This window comes from Vigna radiata, chromosome 8 (genome assembly GCF_000741045.1).
Source record: "Vigna radiata var. radiata cultivar VC1973A chromosome 8, Vradiata_ver6, whole genome shotgun sequence".
Classification (NCBI taxonomy): domain Eukaryota; kingdom Viridiplantae; phylum Streptophyta; class Magnoliopsida; order Fabales; family Fabaceae; genus Vigna; species Vigna radiata.
In genome coordinates this window covers 16318152-16339058 of record NC_028358.1, presented here as the reverse complement: position 1 = coordinate 16339058, position 20907 = coordinate 16318152, and positions in this window count along the sequence as shown.

The following is a 20907-nucleotide window of genomic DNA, read 5'->3' as shown; positions in this document are numbered from 1 at the left end:
TTGGTCTTGAATATAACAAGTGTGGTTAATGGACGTAATTCCATGATCCTCAAGGCGAGGAATCCATGGTGGTGCCCTTTAGTGTGTTATCGAATGATTTGCATGAAAGCTCAATCTTGGAGGTTATCTTGAAACTACAATGGTCAATCATTCTCAAGTAGAGAGGATTGAACTATGTCGTGAGTAGTAGCAGGAGGTCTTAGTCTTGGAGACTTCCATTATGCTCTAAGGCACGGTACAGACTAACCTCATGAGTGTGGTAGGGTGAAACCCATTGACAACGGCTTTGCAAAGCAGTAGAAGCCACCACAAGTGCATGACCCGCCATAGCTCGGCAATCATTCTAAGTCCGGACGAGTCGTTTTAAAGTGTAACAAATCTTGTAGTGCGATTCAGTATACTTGAATGAAATTTCATGTTGTGTGTGACTGTATAACATGATTTTTTTTTGTATAGCTAGCTCACCCTTGCTTCTGTGTTTGTATTGTCCTTTTCTTTTGCAATGATCATCCACCTTGATGTGAGCAGAGGGCAATGAGGTACCCCTGGAGCAAGCCCTGGATGGTGATGATGCTGCAGCCTAGTTCCTTTAGGATTTCTTAGTTTACTTCATGTCTTTTTAAAATACTTTGTTATGTTTAAAGTCTTCAAATTATGGCCTCTTTTGGATGACTATAAACTTAAGACTTTATCTACAAGTCTAACTTCTGACTGTTCTATTATATTAAAATGTCGACTTCTATATTATATAGTTTTATATAATTTGGGACATTACATTTTGTTATAAATTTATTTTATTCTAATTTGTAAAAGGTTTACTATATAATTTCTTCAAATTTTTATTCTTAATGTATATATAAATTAATTTTACTTTATAGAAATTGACTTGTAAAAGGCTTTTTAACTTTCAAGTTAGTAAGAGAGTTTAGATCTATATGAGTATATAAGTGAATATGTGAGAGTATTTCAATCCTCGAATGAATGACATGTATTTATAGGATTTTAACGCTACTGGGAAATTTGGGTTTGTTTGCTTTAAACATGAGCTTGTTCGAGTGGGAGGCACAACTTGAAGGTCTTTTGGGCTTGCTTGGGCCTAAAGTTGTCTTCTATCATTTAGAGAAGGCTCTCATTTACAACTAGTAAAAGGAGAATTTAAGAAGCTTTTTAGTTCAAAGTATCTTGTTGGTTCATGTACTTTAGTTTCCTCTTTGATGAAGACATTTTAGTCACTCCTTCTCCTATAAAAGGAGTGTTCCACCCTTTGTAAAATCAACTTGGAAATATATTAGAGACATTATGCCAAATTGCATTATCTCTTTTTCTAGGTTCATTAGGATTGTCTTCTACTAAGACTTCTCCTTACCTTTTTGACTTGTTGGTGGGCCTCACTTCCTTCAAGATGCATCTTGAGACCACTCTTCATGTCTCATCTTCATCATCTACTTTTGCTTTCATGCTTCACTCTTCATCTTCATGGAGTCTTCATCAAATTTCTTGATGGAGGTTTCCATCAACTATCAAAGCTGACTTCGAAAGGGTATACGATGTCAATCTGGCTAGTGGACGATGTCTAATTAGTCATTTTATTTACAAAGACCGATCTCGATTAGAGTTCAACATCATATTAGATTTCGATGGGCTATCAAAGCCAACCTCAAAAGGGTATATGACGTTGGCTCGACGAGTGGCCAACGTCTAATAAGCCATTTTATTTACAAAGCTCGAGCTTAGTAGGAGTTCAACATCATATTAGACGTTAATGGGTCACTAAATCTGACTTTGAATGGGTTTATGACTTTGGCCTAGCCAATGGCCGACATTTAATTGGTTATTTTATTTACAACAATTCCATTGGTTATTTTTTGCGTTGGTTGTTTTCCAGTCTGACGTTGAAAGCCTAGTTCACATTAGTGTTTCCTTGTAGTTTGAACTAGATTATCATTCTTCTCAGAATTAGAATATTTCCTCTTATCAAGCATATTAGCCCATTTAGAGGCTATTATCAATTCCTCTAGAAAAAAAGAGCTTTCTTAGACATCACAAAATTTGGAATTGCCTTAAAATTATAATAAGATGAATCAAATGTTGTAAACCCTACAAACTATCGATAGTGGGAGTAACATCCTCCAAAGAAGGCATGTTAGCCAACGAATCATAATCCATTAGCAGACCACCACCACCATTAGAAACCTCTACATCTATATTCTTAATAGTGGAAGATCCATGCACAACACAAATATTATTATGATTTTGCTAAGGTTGAACAACAATATCCAGCACAAGGTCCTCCACAGGATTGGTCCACCACATGCTTAACCATAAGTTCCATCATAGATTCCACCATAGGCTCACAACAAGCTGCGCAACAGTCTCCACAGACTTTAAAATTGAACTTAGAGAGCCCTTACTCTCATCATGGGCACCAACCACCTTAGGAGGATAAAGTTGTATTTTTGCGCCAACTCTTTTCTCTTCACCAAAAATTACATTGACATCTTGTTGGCCATCTACCATTAGATAGATCATGACCAACCATTTTACAATTTGAACAAAAATTCTCGTACTTCTAAATCAACAATAAAAATATTTGTCATTTCTATTAAAATTTAATTAGGCAAATTAACTAACAAATTAACATCAACTAACACATATACAAATAAATATAAAAACTTATTCTTAATATAATAAGGATGTATTAATATCACACAATTATGAAAATCATTTTTTATTAGCAAAAAACATGAATGTGCACCCAACATTAAATTTGTGTGAACTTCATTTTAAATATAAATTTTTTAAAAGCCATAGACTTTTAGGTACTGGGAAAAAGTATAATAAAATAGAAACTATAAATCTTATATACTTTTCTGTTATAAGAATTGTAATATTTGATATAAAACAACACACATTAAGATAATACAAAGATGTAATATAAGATACACTAAATTAAGCGGATAAATCATGATATTATTAGATTTTTTTATATATTTTAACATTGTGCCTTAAATAAATTTAGGTGAATTACCCTATGCCCGGAAGTATAGGTCGACAAAGAACTTACATAAATTACATAAAAATTATGTTGATATTTAATACATTTATTTAAATTATTATTTTGTTATTTACATTATTTATTTTATCTGTTTCTTTTTCTTATTTTATCATCACCAGTGGAGTTCACTTATAAAGTAATCCTCTCAAATTAGTTTAGCATATATTGAAATTTAGTTATGCTGGAATAAATTGTTCTAGATTTCTAAATTTTGGAATAATCTTATCATTTGGAGTTTTTTTAAAAGTGCTTAGATTGTTTAGACAGAACTGTAGGATAGATTACCTAGATGTAAAAGTGACTTTAAGTACTTTTGATTTTAATGTAAAAATTGTGGTTTGATTAAGAACTATTTAAATGTGTCTATTTGAGGGTTTTGAGTTTTGTTCAATGATTGTTTCAAAATGTTTTGAATTGAAAATTTTTAGTGAAAAGTTGATATAATGATTAAGTTATCCATGAGGTATAAAGTTAATTTATGTAACTTTTCATTATGCTATTTTATAATTTTTATATGAATATAAATACTAATAGTACGAATAAATTTGTGATTTTTTGATTTTGAAATTTTTCAAAATTCAAATTAGGAGAAGTAAGATGATTTCATTTATGAAAGTAATATCACAAACAAAAATAGAGTAGAGAATCAAACTTTACTCTTCTTTTTCTCTTTTTTTTTTTTTCTTTAATAGATTGTATATGAATGTTTAGTATAAAGGTAAAATAAATATTATTTTTATATTTAATTGAATTGTGATTTCGTTTAAGTAAATTATTTATATTAAAATCATTGTTGAGATTAATGAAGACTTGTATGAATATATGTGTTAATATATCAAGATGATATGTGAATTATATTGTTTTATTTTTGTGGGAAGCCGAAGATAATTTTTACACATATAATACATGTATATCTACAACTTAGGTTGTAATAAACTTTACTTGTAAATTTAAGTTTTAGACATTAGATGAAATATTAGTTTCTAATAGGATATATTTAATGAGTACTAAACAAAAGGTGTTAGTTAATAAGCACAATATCTACCTTTAATATATAGATCTATATGTTATTGTATATTGAACTTTGGTTGTTTCACCTGCACTTCTAAGGGTTTCACCTTGTATCTCAATTTTTTTTTAAAATGCTTATAATGCCCTCCATTAACTTGTGATTAATATTTTATAAAAGTACAATAATCTTTTCACCAGATTCTTTGACTTAGGATTCTCGGTCTCCATTAAAATATTTTGTTTTTATAATTTTAAGATGTATAGTTATTTTTTAATGAAATATTAGGATTTTATAAATATATAAATATTTGAATTAATTAAATTAATCATGTATTAAATGATTTTATTTGTAAATATATTAATATTTATTTTAAATTATTTTCATGAATTAATAATACTTAACACTACCTAAAAAAATTTTACATTTTTCATATTATTTTTAAATAAATTAATCAATTTTAAATAAATTTATTTTTTCATAAATTAAATTAATTCATATAAATTACCTAATTAAACATTTAAAAATAATATAATAAAACATGTTAAAATAATCTAATAAACATTTACAAATAATATAATTAAAAACACTCTATCGGACGTGAAAATCTGAAAGGAAAAATATCTTGAAATTCGATTCTCTTTTCAAATTTTTATATCCCATATAGTGTTTCTGATAATAATAACTTTTATATGTCTTTTTATGAACATTAAGCAAGCGTTTTATTAATTTCATTTGTTCTTAAATTTTTTAATTTTTTAGCACAAATCAAAATAACAAGCACAACACAAATGTTAACTTTAAATATGATAATAAGGTCATAAATAAGTAATAAAGATAATAAATAATACAATTATTATGATAATGTTCACCAAACCTCATTAATTAGAGGACAAATATGGAATTTGGAGGTGTAAGGTGAATCTCTTGGAAGTATAGGATGAAACACCTTTGAAATTTTAGTAAAAATGACAAAATAGGTTATGGTCCGCGAGCCTGTTAAAATAGGACAGATCAGGTCGAGTTTATTTTGATCTGAATCGTCTAGCCCGTCATATTGGCAGACCAAAGATGGACCAGCCTTCCAACGCCCACTAACCTTTTCTAAAAAAAAATTAAAAATATAAATGAAAATAATTAAAAGATTAAAATTTCTATATTATAATTTTTTTAAGATATAAATTTACATAATATTTTAATTTAAATTATTAACACTTACTAGCAAAGCGAAGTTCTAATTTTAAGTCATAACAGATTAATTTAACATGTAAATATAATAATTATTTTAATGTATTCAAGTAAAAATAATAATTAATTAATTTAAAGCTTAGAAAATCTTTATACGATTGAATATACTTTTTAATATATATATATATATATATATATATATATATATATATATATATATATAAACAAAATTAAAAAAAAATAAAAAAATAAAAAAAGTGACCGTTCGCTAGTTTGCTAGTTCACTAGTCCGTTATGTTCAAATTAGAATTTCTAACCTATCTTTTAGTGGCAGACCAGCTTAACTTAACACATTTTTAGAAAGTCAAAAGCAAGCTGAATTACTACATGTTAGACTAACTAATTTTGTTACTCCTAATTTTAAGTGAAAATTTAGTAATTAAAATATATATTTTTATACATATTTTCTTTATAAGTTAAACACTTAATTCGACATCTTTTTCTTACATCTTACTATGATATGATCTCCATTTCGAGTAACTATATTTATATATATGTTGAGTATATTTAAATTGTATTTTGAAATGTTATATTTATATGACGTTCTATTAAGTCCTTATGTTTATGTTCTTTTTCTCTTTAATTTGGCACATAGTAAAATAAATCTATGTTTAATCAACCTTTCCACAATAATACTATTAATATAATCTATCACAATGTTATTCCCAATATAAACATGCAGGTATATATATAATCAATTTGGATATGTTATTATAAGGTTTAAACCATCAGATTAGAAATCTCAGTTGGGTCTTCATATTTGCAACTGTCTTAATTGGGTCATAATATTTGTAAAGTTAAGCCAATTTTACCATATCCGTTAAGTTGTCCCAGACGACGTTAACTTGAGCTGAGGTGTTGCACAAATAATTGTTGATCTATAACTATTATATTACATGGAATTTGTTATTTAAATAAAGAGTGTTTGAGGTGGCACCAAATGTAATTGTTTATTTAGAGATTTGTTCAGAACATTTTTACTGAAATAGGATTAGAGAAAGAGAATTAGGGATTTGGTCAATGGGGGAAGAGGAATTGAAATCCTAGAGAAGACAAAGACAATCAGTTGCATTTTTCTAATCTGAAACCCATTAGGGTTTTTCACCTCTCCCACCAAACCAATTGGTATCTGCATCCTCCACTTGAATCCAAAGGGAACCAAAGGAACTCCAGATTTGCTCAGCTCCTCCACTCATGCACGTCCGCCTCAGCCTCCACCTAACTGGCCTTCGCGAGTCGCGGTCCAAGGTGTCGCCAACACTGCTGTTCAAATTCATAGCAAAGATAAGAGAAACAAAATCACTGATGACAAAAGTAAAATGCATCAAATTCAATTAACAAGCACGAAAATGAAAAAGAGAAAATCCACTTTAATCACAGTACACGATACGAAAAAAAGGCACTTGAAGGAAATATGCATGTGATTCTTTTGGTAGTAATGTAGCAAGTTTAAGTTGGCCAACACATTGCTTCCATATTTATGAAGAAAATGATTATGCTCCAGCTTTTACGATATATTTTTATATGTTGTCTTTTAGTTGTTATTATTGCAGTTGTTTTAACTGTAGTAAGCTCTGTTTTTCTTCCGTCAGATATACTCTCTTAATTCAATGATATGAGAATTTCTTCAACCTATGAAAATCCATCCCTAGTTCTTGTTTCTCCTCTGTTAAATGGCAAGAATTACCCTTCTTCTGGGCTCAGGCTATGAAATTGCCCTTAAATCCAAGAATAAGATGAAATTCACCAAGCGGCACATATGGATTATGAAAAGTTGTACTGAATTAAAAAGTTCATCAAGTTTTTGAACAAGTCTCCCTAAAATCTTATTGAAGTTAAACCAAGAAGAGTTTACTTCAAGGTATACTCTATGGAGTTTCTCTTAGAACTCATCAATGACCAACATGATTAGTTTCTAACGATTGACTTTGAAACTTCACATCAAAACATTCGTTATTATTTAAATAACAGACACAACAAAGCATAACAAATAAGCAAGAGTTGGCTTTGAAGCTTGAATAACATTATAAGGGCCAATGATTGCTTCCATCAATTATATGACCTCTGGCAAGAGAAAAGGAAGAAGGTGATAGTGTTTTTCTCATATCACTTCCTCCTCATTCCTCATTTCAACAATTGTTCTAGATATCAAGTTTTTGTTTCATAAACTCAAAATTTCCCACTTATTTCTGTTTTTTTTTTTCTTTTTTCCCGTTTCAGATATCTTACATATTCCTATTTATATACAAAGAAAGATCCCCGTCTGCACTTTCCAATCCAACACCATATATACTTTGTCTCTGAGTTATATTCAAAATTAACATGTACTTGTTTCTCTCTTCCATATTGTTTTCTATGTTGCTTTCGTTTATCCCTTGGTTATTTCGAAAACTGAAGAGTATGAAGGATAAAGTTGTGTTAGAAAACATTGTTCCTCGAATAAAGCATGATGTTTTTGTTAGCTTCAGGAGTGGGGACATCCTCGTGGGTTTCTTACTCATTGACAAACACTTTTCTGGTAGAGTGGGTTTCGAATATGATTTTCCCAAATTGGAGCTGCGCGATTTTAGGCTTTCCTCTTTGTGATTGGGGTTTCAAATTTGTGTGCAGGTTTCGAATGGAGGTGCAAGACGCCATGATTGCGTGAGATTGATGATGGAGGTCTCGACTGAGAAGATGTTCGCGACCTAGTCCCACGTGATGTCGTGCACACATAGAGGGATTGACAATCCTCTATAATGCTTTCGCTACATCTTGTGGGATTGATGTTCGCCATTGATCAATGATATGCTCTGCTAATGACTAGCGCCAACAAAGCTCCGCGATCGGTAGTCGGCGACTGGCAACGAGGTCCATGGGGGATTGACCAGATCTGGATGAGTTCTGTAAGGTTCGATTAGGAACACATTTCTTGCTTCAGGAATAAATTTTGCCATGTCAAAAACTCTTAATTTTTTTTTTAAAAAAAAAATTCACCTAATAAAACACTTTTACATTATTGTGTACCACGTCAGCACCAATTAACGCCAATCGTCTATGACAACTTAACGGATAAGATAAAATTAACTCAATTTTACCAATATTAAGATTCAATTGAGACAATTATAAATATGAAGAAGCACTTGAGATTTTCGTATAAATATGACAACTATCTAGTAATTTTAAACCTTATTATTAATATAAACATGCAGGTGTACATATAACCAATTTAGTATTGGTTGGATAAAGTTTACTCCGATAAAACTAACTAATATATTAGACGTATAACACATTTTCATTAAGTCTATCCCTAATAAAATTGTTCTAGTGCGTGACATCACATATTAAATGTAATGAGCAATGTATTACGAGAAAAAAACAATATTATTATTTAAACATTTATGGATTGAGAATAATATCATTATTTTTATAAGGATTTTCATGACTGATTTAATATATAATTTTATGAATGTTTTTTTCTCTAAAGACAAGCCAACAAAAAATAGAGTATCTCAAGTTTACATTGTACTATTTTCTTAAATATTTTTAAAAGAAATTAAAACTAAAATGTAAATGAGTAATTTATTACGAGAAAAAAACAATATTATTATTTTAACATTTATGGATTGAGAATAATATCATTATTTTTATAAGGTTTTTCATGACTGATTTAATACATAATTTTATTAATGTTTTTTTTCTAAAGACAAGCCAACAAAAAAATAGAGTATCTCAATTTTACATTTTTACTATTTTCCTAAATATTTCTAAAAGAAATTAAAACTAAAATGAAATAGTTGTCTCCAAAAATCAATTTTAATTTATCTATAAAAATATATTAATATAATTTATATAAATTAATCTGTAGATAATTTTTTTATAAAGAAAGTTACTTTATATTTTTATCTTATTTTCTTATCATAAAAATATGTTTAAAAGGTTTATCTATAAACTTACATATCTATATAACTTTAAACTCGTTTTTGTTAAACTTTTTTTTTTGTAATAATTGATAAAAGTTAGTCACTATGAAAATATTTTTGAAGACATAGAGACTATGTAGTAATTTTGTGATAATACGGTTTATTTTATATCTAGGGTGGCATATTCCAAAATCAATTATTGAATAATTTGAATTTCGTTCCCGTTACATATATTGGTGTTTTTAATGAACCAATATGTTACTTACGTATTTGAAAAAAAAAATGGAACTATGATTAATACATATTTGAAAAGAAAGTATAACTATTTAATTGTGGATGTAGATGCTGCTAATTGAACTGAAACATGTTACTTTCGTTACGAAGAGGTCGGTTTGTCAGGATTAAGGGGTTTTAATCACACTATCATATATGGTAAGCTGGACCTTATATAATATATGCAAACTCGCTTATCATATAATTAAAGCTTATAAGTGATGCTGACTTATATCAACTTTTTTTGGCGTATTAAAACTTAAAAGTTTACAACTTGGACATTAATAAATGCTTTATGAAACCCTCTTAAAGAAAAGGACCCCTATGTTACTTCTAGCATTTGGCATTTTCTTTAGCTCCCAAATTTATTAATATGCAAAGAGATATAAAATAATTCTTAATCCTTTGTCAAAACCAAAACTATAGTATAGTTAGTTTTTTAATTTTTAATGAAAATAATAATTAGTCTCTTTTTAAAAATTTAAACTAATTTAATTCCTCATGATATGAATTTATTTTTTTAAATCAAATTTTGTTAAATTTATTTAAGATTTTAAATACATTTATCAATTAATATAAAAGAAAAAATGTGTAAAAAAATATAAATAATTTAAATACTATTATGAGACGTCAAATAAATTTAATTAAATTTAATTAAAAAGATTTTATATATTTATAAAATTGAAGAATTAAATTAAATCAAAGTTTTTTTAAAAAATAATTTTAATTTTTATTAGAAAATAAAGGATAAAATATATTTAATTTTTATTTTTTTATGCCTAAAGAAAAAAGAAGTTCAACATAATTAAAATAATAACCTCTACTGTGTGAATATTCTGGAATCATGCACATTACTAAAATAGATTTAAAATGTCAAATATCAAACAAACACATTATTTAGTATGAATGTTATGAAGCACTAACTTTTATTTCCGTTAATTATAAAAATAATCCAAATTTGTGTGGTCAATTTAGCAAACGTTAATAAGCAATTTGGAATCATTCGGCATGAAGTAAAAAACTAAATTTTCTATCAATGTTACCATCTTTTATATATATATATATATATATATATAGACGATGATTAAGGAAGACTTAAAAGTATAAAACAATCTTAGGTTATAAGACTTTACGTCTTCTTCAATATTCACTAGTGCAGAAACGCTGTTTAACGTCGGTTAATTTGGGTTTTTAACATCACTTACACAACAGACGTTTATAAGGGTGACGTCCATGGGACGTCGGAAATCCTCTTAACCGACGTCAATATAAACGTCGGTTAACGATATCCACCGACGTCCATATAGACGCCTACTTATACCTACACTGACGTCTAATTTCTCTATATAGACGTTCACCTATGCATAAAACCGACGTTTACATGAATATATAGAGGTTTAAAATGACACTAACCGACGTCTATGTTCCTTATAGACGTTGGACCTGGCACTAACCGACGTCTAACAAAGGCGTTGTGTTTTAGTGCAGTTTTGATCCAGACTTTCGATAGCATAGTGTAACACTCTCCTCTCGCTAGTTTCCCCACAAAAAAAACTTGCGTCTTTTGAATCTTCTATGACATTTCAACCCAAAACCGAACCTGGGTCCATGACTACTTCCCATTATTCAAGGGCAAAAGAAAAAAATTACAGTGACACGAGAACTAGACAAGGACCCAAGTTCCATTTTGGGTCGAGAAGCCATAGAAAACTCAAAAGATCACCACTCTTCTTGTGAGCAAACCAGCAAAGAGAGAATGTTGTACTATGTTACCCAAAGAGATGATCAAAACTGCACTGAAACCCAACACAAAGAAAGCAAATTTTAATCAGTTCAACCACAAGATAATAGATGAAAGACTAAATAAAGTTTAAATTGTAAGCATAAAAAAAAAACCACGCACCTGGGATGCAAGAGATGAAAGACTAAATAATGTGACGTCCAAGTGAACATTTAAAACTGACTTTTTGAATACCCATTAGACGTCGGTTTCTGTCAGGGGGAACCGACGTCTAGGAAGCTGAACCGATTGACGTTTGATATCCTGTCAGGGATGTTCACGACTGTTGGTATGGGCCACCGACGTTTATAGTCGACGTCTCTGGCTCTCGAGTTTTATAAACACAATTATTACAGGTATAATAGACGTCGCGTAGCCCGAAACGCCGACGTTAATATTGAAGACTTTTTTGGCTTTCCCGCCTTCTAGACATGTCTTAGACGTCGGATTTGGACTACGTGACGTCTAAGCGCCTAAGAATTAGGTGAAAAGCATTAAATGCAGCCCAGTAGACGTCGGGGTGCTGCAGTGCTGACGTCTTGAAATTAATAGACGTCTGATTTTGGATAAAACCGACGTCTAGTTTACCAGGCTATTTACGATAATACCACCGCTCCTATACGTCGGATTACACGCAAACCGACGTCTTATGAATGACGTTAAACAACATTTTTGCACTAGTGATTTTCTTAATATTAATGTCGCCTAATTGTAGTTTATCAAAGAAAATATTTTGTAAAAAATATTTCAGAGGAGAAAACTCCTTATAAATTGCAAATAATTTGACCCTCGTACGAACCTTGAGTTGAAGTTCATGCCAAACTAAGAGCATCCACATATTTTGATCGAGGAATATACCAAATATGTGTGAAAAAGTAAAAGTATCTTACCTTGACTAAACATTATATGTCTTTTTCTTTCTAAGTTGAAATTTTATTTATTAAATGCATTTGCAAAAGTAATTGGGGCGTAGTTATTTAGATCATTAGCCACACGAAATCACTTTGGACATATGTAATTTGGTTAGTGGATGGTAATATTGTCTTGTGAATGGGTAGAAAATAAAAATGTTATCAACAATTAATAAGCTAAGTCAACTTTTTATCCCTCCCTTAATGTAATTTTTATGAAAGAATAAAATTTATAAAATTAGGATCAACTCATTGTCATTTTCACTAATCCTTCGTAAGGACCCAGAATCTCATATGCAGAGAAATGTCAACAATACATTTTTCTTTAGAAATCACAAATTCTTCTGGATATAATATTTTATTGAACATATCTCTCTTTCCTAATTCTAGTTTTTAATAAAGTTTAAATAATAATATAATGTTGCTAGCTTCCTTTACCATATATATATGTAAGAAGCTAGATATTATTATTAGTTTAATAATTTAAAAACATTAACTAAATTTAATTTTTATCTATTTTTTCATTTATTTTCTATTATACTTTGGTTTTAATATAACTTTTATTTCTATTTTTATATTTGTTTTTGGAAATATTTTTTTCCTGTGATTAAGTAATCGTGTTAATTCGTTTTATAATAACAATGTTACTAATGACTTTTCACATAATTTAGTAGTGTAAGGCGGTAGTTAACAGCATTTTCCAAAAACTATAACTTTAATATTCATATTTATATTTGTTGAGTTCAACCCAACCACATTAATTTGTTTAGTAAATGAGTGAACTTAACTTGGCTTATCTGTTAGTGATTATAGATTAAATGTGTTAAATCACTTAATTTAAAGATAAATTAATTTTCTCAAAAATTATTTAATTTTAGAAAAAAAATTAACAAAAATAGTAATATTTTACTAATTCTTAAATTTGTAATACTGATAAATTAGAATTTTTAAACCAAATATAAGTCTTAACTCTTTGCCAATCAACATTATAAAATACTGAAATATCACGACTGTGTGTTAAATTTTTGTATTGAGACACAATCCTCTTCTGTTAATTATATTTTATGCTTGTCAAACATGAGTATCATTTCCTTCATCCAATGTAAAAAACCTTTATTATCTACCCTTAATAAAGTTTATATCTATTAAACTCATTGGTATTTAACTCGACGGAAGCAATGTAAATTTGTGGTATATAACTTTTTTAGTGCTTAAGGATATAATAATGATGCTTGGAATGATTTTCACAAATGAAATAAACAAGCAACATGCACATATGACATGGTTATAAAGAGGATAATGAATAACTAATTTTCCGGATCATATTGAATTTTTTTTTAGTGTCATAATTTTTATTATTACTCATTTATTTTAAATAAATAGTTTTAATTATTATTAAATGAAAATATTAATACAAATTGTCAACTATTCATATATTGAATGTTTTTCAAAAGTATTACATGTTGTAATAATGATTATATTATTGTAAAAGAAAACGTTGGATTACAACTTTCAAAACTGTAATTGCCAATAATGTGCTCCAACGGTAATATTTTAACAGTAAGTGCTGTAACCGTCAAATTATTTATTGGTTTTAATTTTTTTTATTTATTTTATTCTTTCCTAGTTCTATAAATAGAGAGCTCTTCCCCCATCACAAGACATCAATTTTTTCATTCTTTTTTCTTCCTCTCTTCTAAAACTGTCCTTGGTATAAACTCTTTATAGAGTTTCTTGCTACCGCGGATAAGTCCTTAAGGACAGTGATCTACATGCCTCAGGAAATTGTGGTTTGAGTTTTGGTCAGTAATTTTACAACAATCTTAAGGACTTATATCAAAGGTACGCGAAGCTTACTTTAATAATTATGTATTTATTTGATTGATAGTAATTTTGAATGTTTTTTAATGATTAATTGGAACGTGTGATTATTTAGAGAATTATGAAATTATGGTTGTTCTCATTAGGTTTATTCTCATTAAAGTGCATATATAATGTGATGTAAATATTTGAATGATAATTTAAAAGGAAGTGAATAAAAGCTAGTATAAAAGAATAAATTAGGAATTATGGTTTTCTTTGAATTATAATTAATAATTTATGAGAAATTGAAGTTTCTTATTTATGAAGGGTTAAGGACGATGATATTGTAAATTAATTATAATTAGGAATTTATAATATGTTAATGTTAGTTTCTATAAATGATAATTTCTAATTACCTCCCGAATTTTTAATGGGATGATTCAATTAAATCTACCTAAACTTATTTACCCTAATTAGCTTCTAAAAGTTTATTCATCCTAATTAAACTTTAATTTAGGTTTTCCCAAATTTCTAATTTTTCCCTAAATAAGAATTTAAGAAGCCTAATGTATTTTCCAAAGCGTAGTTCTTCTTTCCTCAGATAGACCCAGTTCGTTCTAGTTGTCTTGTAGTCTCGTGCAAATTAGGGAGGCTTCCTTGCCTTTCTTTCTCTACGTTTTTTTTTTCCTTCTAGAATCTTTGGGGGTGACGACAACGACACGAGAAAGGAAGTGCAAATTGGAGTTCTGATTCTTGATTCTACAATTAGGGTTTTCATTCTGTGACTTGGGGATCAGGGTTTTGGATTGCAGTTTTGGATAGAACTATTTGGGCCGTAAAAACCCATTATTGGGCAGTTTTTGAAATAATAACAATAAGAATTTTAATTGGGCAATAGGCCTAGAGTCTGGTGTGAGAAGAAAATTATTATTATTGATTTAGCAATTAATTGGCAATCAAATTAATTTTAATTATAATTGGAAAGAGAAATTAATTTGATTCAAAAGAGGAAGTTGATGGAAATTTGATTTTAATGATGGATTGTTGAAATAAATGATCTATTATTTTGGAATGTTATTTATTGTTTGTTATCTATTTTTGAGTAGAACCCACTGAGTACATTGTATTTTTGAATGAGATTTCAAATAACAATGAATGATGATTAAATGTTAGATAGAGAATGAGAATGAAATTGTTGCTGGAAATAAAGTATTTCTAGAATCGAACTTTAAAATGAAAGAGATGGGTGAAGCCAATGTGATTTTAAGTATTAGAATCATAAGGAAAGGAGATAGTATATTACTATCCCAAGAACAATATATTGAGAAATTTCTTAAGAAGTTTGAGTATTATGATTTCAAACCTATAAGTACCCCTTATGATTAGTGAAAAATAAAGGAGAATCGTTATCTCAGCCTCAGTATGCCCAGATAATTGGGAGCTTACTGCACTTAATTTTCTAGACCTGATATTGCTTGTGTAGTAGGTAGACTGAGTAGATACACTCAATGTCCAAATCAAGAACATTGAGATGCACTTTCCAGGCTTATGCGATACTTAAGAGGTTCAATGGATTATGCCATTGAATATAGTGGATTTCCCGCTGTACTAGAAAGGTACAGTGATGCTAATTGGATCTCTGATTCAGACGAGACAAAATTCACTAATGGTTATGTATTCACACTTCGGAGTGGTGCGATTACATGGAGATCAGTCAGGCAAACTATTATTGCAAGATCAACAATGGAATATGAGTTTGTTGCTCTTGAAATGGCTGGTAATGAGGCTCAGTGGTTGAAAAACTTCTTAGCGAACATTCCACTAGGAATGAAACCAACCCCATCGATATCAATACATTGTGATTGCCAATCGGCAATAGCTATAGCTAAAAACAAGAATTACAATGGAAAGAATAGACATATACAATTGAGACACAATTTGGTGAAGCAACTGCTAAAGAGTGGAACTATTTCAATTGACTATGTGAAGTCAGAATGGAATCTAGCAGATCCTCTAACAAAACCCTGGGAAGACAAATGATTTTAGAAACATCGAGGGGAATGGACTTAAGCCACTTGCAAACAAACAAGTGATGGTAACCCAACCTTTGTGATTGGAGATCCCATGAATAAGGTTCATATGGGTAAAAACAAGTCACTTGTTAGTTCTGATAGCACTAAATTGATTTTAATCAATTATGTCTCTTCCTNAGAGACTACATTATTGAGAGGTTAAACTTTGTCATTAAAATTCTATGTGGTGAAAGAATTTTAGTTTAAACAAAGTTTTTAATGATTTTCATATCCCTTATGGGTGGTGTATGATTTGCAACATACACTTGATGAAATCACCTATATGAGTGTCAAGTGGGGTCGCTTGCATGAGATATCGGCATGATCTCTAGAGCACTCATGAATACCGGGCACGCGCATGGCCTATTTAGTGCAACACAATGATAACAACAAGGATTGTGGGGGTGTATTGTGATTGATAAACCTTTAACACACGTCAAATGTCTTTGGTTCATATAGCTTGCTATACCAACTACACTGTGTGTTAAGTTTCTTGATCTAAGACTGGTTCATATAGCTTGCTATACCAGCTTTGATGCATTACATCCTATGACACCCAGGATAAAAGTTTTTCTTCTTTTCTCTCAATTTTCTTTTGTAATAAGTGGGGGATTGTTGTAATAATGATTATATTATTGCAAAAGAAAACGTTGGATTACAACTTTCAAAACTTTAATTGCCAATAATGTGCTCCAACGGTAATATTCCAACAACCAAATTTTTAAGTGCTGCAACGGTCAAATTATTTGTTGGTTTTAATTTCTTTTATTTATTTTATTCTTTCCTAGCTCTATAAATAGAGAGCTCTTCCCCCATTCCAAGACATCAATTTTTTCATTCTTTTCTCTTCCTCTCTTCTAAAACTGTCCTTGGTATAAACTCTTTATAGAGTTTCTTGCTAGTTCTGTAATCCTCGAATACATTTCGAGAAGTTCCTGTTGTATCTTGGGGGACTTGCGCAATACACCGCGGATAAGTCCTTAAGGACAGTGATCTACACGCCTCAGGAACTTGCGGTTTAGGTTTTGGTCAGTATTTTTACAACATTACACTAGTACAAAAACACCATACAACATCGAATATTTTGGGTCTTTCACATCGAATTCGAGAACGATGTCATATCGAGAGACATTAAATTGACGTCGAATTTAAAAATTTCTACGTTAAATTAATGTCGAATTTTGTCAATATAGGATGTTAAATTAACGCCAAATTTTGCCAATATATGACATTAATCATTTTTTTTTATTTTTTTAATTTATTGTGATCTTTTTTACAACTTTAAGAAACCTGAAAAACAGAAAAACAACCAATTTCAGTTTTTGGTATTTTATAAAGCATGAACTATGAATTAGTAATTTAGTATCAACAACAACCAACAATAACAAACATCAAACAAGTTCAATTAAACAACAAACAAGTTCAATCGAACAACAACAGCAAACAAGTTCATCCAAAAAACAATAGACAAGTTCAAGAAAAAAAAACAAGTTCAACAAGTAAGTTCTTGAAAACGAAAACGAAAACGAAAGCTAACCTTCGAAAGGTGGGTTCATCGGAATAAAGTGTTGCCACGAGTGAGAGAAAGCAGAATGCGCATATGAAGGACAAGAACATGAAAATAAATGAAAATCATACCTAAAGAGTTAATTTACATGCATTTCAAATGAAAGAAAGATTACATGTGATGGTCGTCAAACTTCGTTCGAGAAAAGTTTGAGCAGAGAGGAAAGTCTCGCGCACTAAGATAAAGTGAATGAATTTTCAATTTTCCGCTCAAATTTTTATTGAATTGACTAACCTTTTGACGTCTAACGCTGGGTCATTCCACGTTTTATATCCTTTTACGTCGAATTACAATTGTAAACGATGTACAGTAATTGCATTTATTTACAAAAATGCCATCGGTTATGTTTAACGTTGGCTATTGAGTGATTGGACCTTGAAGCGTGACATTATACGCTGTTTTTGTACTAATGTTAATTAAATTTTAATTGAAAATAATATAATAAGGTAATTAATTTTTCATTAATTTACCCATCTCTCACATTTTTAATACAGGAAGAAACTCCTTTGAGTTACTTCATGCCATAATAATGGAATGCGCACTTGATTTTACAAGAATATTGGTTTTTATGATGAGGTGTTGCTACTCCACTATTATACATAAAATTAAATATTATTAAGTATATATAATATAATTAAAATTTTCAATTTTATATTAGATAAAATGTATATTATAACAAAAATGATTTTTCTTCAACTTATCTATCATTTCTATGATAATTCTCATTTTTCTTTCTTCAATCAAATAATTTTTTTCTTCTTTTTTTACTTTGTGTTTACATATCAACATAAGAGTAGAATGGGATAAAATTAAAGAAAATAAATAAATAAAAATTATATAAACAAAAACGAAGCCAAACAATTCATAATTAGAATTATCCTACTTTTGAAATTGTCCATACAAACATTCTAACATCCAACTACAAGGTATTTGTCTTTTCTATTATGATTTATGGACTTTTTATTTAAATGACTCTAATCCACGTAGCTAATCATCTTAATTAGTCTTTAGGTTAATCATCTGTGTTAATCATAGATTAATCATGGTTTTATATTGGTCAACTTAGTTAATAACTTCTGCAGAGGTTACTCTGATAAACATGTAGTCGACCATGTCATTATGATGCAGATTTATCTTATTAGGGCTAAGTACAACTAGGCATAGGAGGCTAAGATGTCCTTTGGCATATATGATACAATAATCCCTAGGATAGGTATGCCTATAGTTAAGTCTTAAGCTTGCCACTATGGTGTCGATCTCTAGTGTCACACAATTGTGGAAAGAAAATTTGTATTTCTTTGGTTGTGTAACCCTTATGGATATAATACTTCTCCAGTCTCGAGAAACGTAATGATAAAGAAGTTGTAATAATGAAGTGTCAAGCCTGACTATATGTGAGAGATGAAAAGTTGTTAAGTGACAAAGGAAATGAGACGACGCTTAAAAGGTGAAGAATCGTGACCTGACCCTTACATTTGAAGAGATCTAAGGGTTGAGATAAGGGGTTAGAAGACAAGAGCTTGTGAACATGTTGCTATAAATAGGGGTTCATTTGTCCCAATTGAGCATCCTGGTTGTTAAGAGTTTCCTTTACTACCAATATCTTTTAAGAGAAGTTCAATATCTTAGCATCGTTTAGTAAGAGGCATGTCTGATAGTGGTTCCAACATGAGTTTTGGTGAGGGCACGAGTAGTGATAGTAGTTAGGCTTTATCATCCTCAAGGCACATCATCATCAAGGGATTGAAGGGTAATTCGGGAAGTGATCATAAGGAATCGGGAGGATACTCTTATGGAGATTGCCAAAGACAAGTTGTCTATGAAGAAAGGTTATATATGGGTGGAATCTTTAGTTATGAAGTATTTTTCTAAGTTTAGGTGATTGAAACTACTAACTTCTCGGGTGAGTAGTATATATAAATATGTTTGAGAGTGAAAAGGTAGAGGATACAATGTCCTTAAGGAGGGTATGTCCATAGATAATGTGTGTCATGGCCGAAAGGGGTATGAAAAGGATTTCTCCTATATGTACATGTCTTTTTTTATTGCTTAGAACCCTTAGATGGTCATCGTATTTATACTAAAATCTCAATTTGGTCCTTAAGTTTCAAGTTGTCTCAATTGGGTCCTTATTTTTAAAAACGTGTAAATAGACCCTTTTCGTTAAGTAAAGAATCGATGTTAAAATGTGCTGAGACGTATTATTTATCGAAAAAATGTAATTGTTGAATAATTTAAGGCATTGACGTGTTATTTCATCTTTTGCAGTCATGCACTGTTTGCCCTAACATTTTAAATTAAGCCAAACATTATTCATCTTCTTCTTCGAAAATTGATCAATTGAGACAATTGTTTTTCTTTGTCTTGCACTTACAATGGTTAGAACGGGCAAGCCATTATGCTCTTGTTACCACCCAAAAACTCCAAGTCAGACCAACCACCACCAACAACCTTAACTTCTATATTAGAAACCCAAGAAAACCCAAATGTGCAACCACCAACGATGAGTACCCAAAAAACAAGAGACATAAAAAACCTAAATCATCGGATCACGAACATCGATCTCGCGCCACCAACATGCAGAGATGAATCCAAAAATCAATTCGCAACCCAAATCCTCAAACGAACCCAGATCAAAAGAATCAGAAACCCAAAATGCAAAAACCTTAACCCCCAAATTCCCAATTTCAGAAACCCTAAATCGTGACCATCAAGACCCACAAACCACAAAGAACAAAGACAAAAGAAAACCTCAAAATCCCAAGGTCGCAAGCCACACGCAATTTCCCTTCACAATGAACCGTCGTGCCTGCCACCGAAAAAACGTCCCTACATCGCAAGTCGAACCAGAAAGAAAAAAGAAGAAGAAGAAGAAGAAGAAGAGAGCCACATCCTTGCACCACGAACCAAAAATGGAGAGAAGGAAAAGAAAGGTACCTCCCCTATCAACATCTCTGCACACGAAACCGAGAAACCCCACGAAATTGATTTCTTTTCCAAGAGAGAAACAAAACATTGGGGACTCAATGAGGGTTCTCTAAGTCTCAAATTAGAGAAAAAAATTAAATACAAATAAATGAATTAAATTAAATAACAATTTCAAAAAATAAATTAAATACAAATTCCACGTAATAAAATCAACCACGCCATCTACGCCACATCAACACTTCTTAATATTGTTTTTGTCTACTTAACGGAAAGGATCTATTTATTACACATTTTAAAAACTTAGGACCCAATTGAGACTACTTAAAACGTGAGGACCAAGTTAAGATTTCAGTACAAAT